General features: G+C 44.6%; 1 protein-coding gene across 1 annotated transcript in view; it reads right to left on the reverse strand.

Moving 5' to 3' along the window:
- The window catches only part of lingo2b (leucine rich repeat and Ig domain containing 2b), a 36,810-nt gene extending 33,126 nt beyond the window's left edge, over positions 1 to 3,684 (reverse strand). Inside the window, exon 1 of the mRNA XM_069172991.1 lies at positions 3,388 to 3,684. The gene's annotated coding sequence lies outside the window, so the exon portion shown is untranslated. The remainder of the gene's footprint in view (positions 1 to 3,387) is intronic.
- Between the last annotated feature and the right edge of the window lie 804 nt (positions 3,685 to 4,488).

Genomic DNA, 4,488 nt, shown 5'->3' on the forward strand with positions numbered 1-4,488 from the left:
TGTTATCAATCATTTATGTTGTTGAAAAATTTGAAGCACATGGTAATTATTAAGCAATTACAGTTGCTGTGTGTGAATTCGCCAAGTCCTTGCATTAGTAATGGTGCCATTCAGCAGCCAGCTGCTGTTTTCTTGTCGTTATAATGGCTGATTGTAGGACAAAGAGTTTCATGTGCACACTAATATCATAAGAATACGTTTGACGCTGACGCATTGGTTTTCTGATAAACGGTCAAGATACTGCAGGCTGTCATTAAACATCAGTGAGATTGATCGCAGGTTAAAGTTCACCGGTAATACCCTGGTTGTCTGATTTGTATCATTATGGACGATACTGATTATTATCTCCAACGTCCGTTAGAACAGGTTTACAGGAGACTAGAATAAATCCGTAAAAATGAATAAACTTATAATGCGCAGAGGTTCAAATTTTGTTTGCTAATTCAGCTAAAAATCATGAAGCCATTGATACTATGAAGAACACATCCAAACTGGTTTCAAACTCCAGGTGACAAAAGATATTTTTCTCCATTAAATTTATGAGAAAACTTCAGAAAAACATGAATAACGGCTACTTTAACTCACTATGAAGTGCTTAACTTTCTATGCAAGCGGTCGAGGGAACATAACATACGCATATAACGACAACACCGTCCTTCTGTTTCAGAGGGTTGAAAAGATTTACAATGGAGAGCTCTCGCAGTCAGTGAATCAGTGAATGTAAATTCTCCTCGACGTGGACCTACAAAACATAACATGACTGACTGTCACAACCTCAGCCAGGTGTTTGTTATCGGTACCATGACGACTGAGGTCCGGTACACCTGTTGCTGGTTCTCTCCAATGGGCTCTTTAAACACTAATAGATGACGTTTTAGGAAGCTAAACTTGCTTCTATTTATATTTCACGATATCTGTAATCTTTTTTTTCCTACTTTAATTGGTCTTACTCTATTTAATCTTGTTTTTATGTTTATTTATTTTCTCCTTTTTGCCTTGCGTATGGTGTCACTTTTCTTGGTGCCTTCTAGTCTAGAATTACCGGTTGTTGTATAAGTCAACTTTCCTTACACTGAGTGAGCCATACATTAAGATCATACTTGTTGCTGCAATATGCAGCATGTTTTTTTTTTAAATTATTTTAAAATAATCCATTCAGCAACTCTGCTTGCCTGAATTATTCCACCTGGTTTAAAATGGATTTCTAATCAAATCAACAATTAGCAATAAAGGAAATCAGTAGAATTAAAACAGTTTAATACTCGGCACGTAAAACCCAAACGCTGTCGTTGCTTTTCAACATTGTTGGCAGCATCTGACGGAAATGAAAGTGCCAAGAGGCAACCAGCTGGTTCGTGTTCAGCTTCATGGGTGGGATGTTAACACATTAGTTTGCTCATCAAAAATGAAAAACAAAATGCAGAGGGGGGTTGTTGGGCTTTAATCCGAGAGGCTGTGGGGGGGCAACGTTTTGGTCACAGCCGGGACGGCCAAACTGAAGATCTCCTTGAGAGCGGTGCCAAGGCTGATCAAGAGGAACAGAAGTCGGTGGAAGCTGCCTTGATGTCCTCAAGTAAGTTCAAACTCTTTCACGCTCTCGATAATGACGGGGAGACATGTGACATCACCGCGGGCACGACATCACCGCGGGAACGACATCACCGCGGGAACGACGAGCCCTGTGAGTTTACTTCCAAGCAAACAGAGGAATGTGGCGTGAGGACGGAGGAAGGAAGACTGCCAGGGTTGGAGAAAACAAACAATAGGAGGGTGAAGGAGGAAGGAGGGGGGAGGTAGGGGGGGAGGGGGGGTGGTGGCAACCCCACCTTCCCGTCTTCCCTCCATTATCCCCCCTCCCCCCCCTCCCTCCCCTCCTCTCACCCTGAACGAGGGATAGTCTTCTCCGCGCCTCTCATCTCTTTCTCACTCTTCACCCCCCTCCTCCATTCCTCACCGCCTCCGGGGACCAAACACACCCTGACACGTTGCCATGGAAACGCCTCACACACACACACACACACACACACTCTCTCTCTCTCTCGCCTCTCTCTCTCTATCTTTGCAGCGGTAACGCCTGTATCCTCTCTCTCCTCCATTAGCATCCCTCTTGCTTGGAGACAGCAGGGGCGGCACTCATCGAGAACCCCGAAGGTCCAGCCCAATGCTCGCTGCACCTCAATTCATTCGTCACCAGAAAAAACTTCTCAAAAAAACAACAAAAAAACCCTACTTTTATACTCCACATTTGTGTCTGCGTGATGTCAGAGTTGGCTCAGCGTGATCGTTTATTCGACACTGCTCATCAAAGTATTGTTTTTTTTATTTTTAGATGCGGCTCACAAATGCATCTCTGGATGTTTCCCCTGAACTTTGCTCTCCATCATGAAGATAAGAACAACCAGATTTAATTTGCACACAATTACCGTAGCCATGCCATCCTCAATTAATGCCCACGGAAGTCAGACAAGAGGCAGTCGCTGGAGAGTCCCGAGGCTGGACCGTAACTCATTTATAATTCAGTCCTATTTCTCATACTTAAGGTCAGAATAGGAGTGTGTAAAGTGAGGCTTTTTTGCGAGCACTCATCCGCATGAAAAGATACATCTACACTATATCTCCCTGCTGCAGGCTTTTAGAGATCCTGGTCCACTCTTAAAAAAAACACACACACAAAAAAACAACAAGCCAAAAAAAGGACTGTGTTCCTCTGCTGCAGGGCCACTTTGACTCACAGCAGAGCACCAGCCGCCAACTTCATACAGAGTGTGTGTCATCCCCTGCTGTGCAGCTCCAGGACGCTTTTTTTTCATCCGTCCACCTTGTGAAGTGTGTTGGTGTCATCGTGTTACATCCAGTGGACACACATGCAGTCTGTTTGCTGCAACAATCTTAAAGTGAGACAAGATACGTTGCAGTCACATCCACAGGCGTCACCTCATCCATTCACCAACATTTTACTTTCTTTTTCTTTTATATATAAAACATCACTTCATTGACTCCTTTTCCTTTCCCATAATGCAGCACCTTCTTCTACCTTCAACACCCATATTACTCCCAAAAGGAAGGCAAAGCTTTTATCTCCATTTATCACAACACCTCACGGGGGACCTCATCAGGTCTCTTCTTCATATTTATTTATCTCTTTAAATTAACTTGCATCCTCACCCTCCAAAAAACCCCAAACTCTCACCTCTTGGCCAGAGGGGGACGACGCCTATAGTCTGCTGATGAAACCAAGTGTCAATACCTTTTTCTTTGCGGCGAGTTAACAGCCAGTTAATGAGCGAGTCGTGAATTGAAACAGCTTCATTCATCTCGGAAAACAAAAGACTGAAGAGATAATAACTGTCAGAGTTCGAGGGCACGGTGGAGTATCACGAGTCTTACCTTCTACCTGCTCCTCCACATGCCAAAAATCCACCTTCCCGTTTTACATCACTGAGTGGGAGTCCGGGGCGCACACTGACTAACGCACACGCTGGGAACGCAATCCTCTCTCTGAGTTGGTCTCCTTCCACTGTCTTCCATGAAAAAACAAAAACTACCTTCATAAAAAAAAAATACGTGTTTTTCCTTTTTCCTTTCTTTATTTCAAATGTTTAGTTTTATCTCTCTCCGGTTATCAGGCAGTTCATCCTGCCTGACGGCAGCTCCAGGTTTAACGAGGCAGCGGCACCGCGCTAGATGACGGCGCGCAGAGAGGAGGACGAAGAGGAGGAGGAGGAGGAGGAGGAGGAGAGAGATGAAGAGAGAGAGAGAGCTGCGTCAAGCCAGCAGCTGCAGCTACACAGAGGAGAGGATGGGTCGGCCTTCAGAGTAAAAGTCTGAAACAAGCGTCCTGATACATACGAAATGTCTGAGACCAAACTTCTGTCAAATTCAGTCATATTTAAGGCCAAACATGGAAATAAGGAATAAATCCTGGGAAACACACACAGGACATTATGGGATGGTCCAATTCTGCATTTTGCTAATCTGCAGCATCGACTAGGGACTAGATTTCCATGTTTACAACTGCTTCGTATAATTGCTCACATTCTTGCCTCGGTACTCTGGGTGCTACTTGAGGACTCTACCAGAGAAACAGTGATTCCATGAGAACATCCAGCATATCTCACGGGATGATGGAAAGAGTCGGATTTCCTGATGGATCCCTGTTAGAGATTTATGTCTGTGACAGAAGGGTGGAAGCAAAGCAGGAGAGGATCAAACACAACGCAGCGTGGTGGTCACTCCACCGACTCCACGCTGACCGACGAGAAGCAGCTCTCGTCCTGCAGCAGAATAACGAGCCCCAAATCCCCTGGAAGCTTTCAAGAACTACTTACAAGACCAAGAACACCAAGTTTCTGACTTTTGTGGATTTTCCTCCGCAGTCACTTGACCTCAATCCAACTCAACATTTACGGAGCACTTTAAGACTGAAACAGCCAAAACATTTCTGACATGATGAAAAGCTCTTTGCTGCGTTGTCGCATCATGCTGAGA

This window comes from Embiotoca jacksoni, unplaced genomic scaffold (assembly GCF_022577435.1).
Source record: "Embiotoca jacksoni isolate LCO1_2020_lvr unplaced genomic scaffold, fEmbJac1.0.p SCAF_57, whole genome shotgun sequence".
Classification (NCBI taxonomy): Eukaryota; Metazoa; Chordata; class Actinopteri; family Embiotocidae; genus Embiotoca; species Embiotoca jacksoni.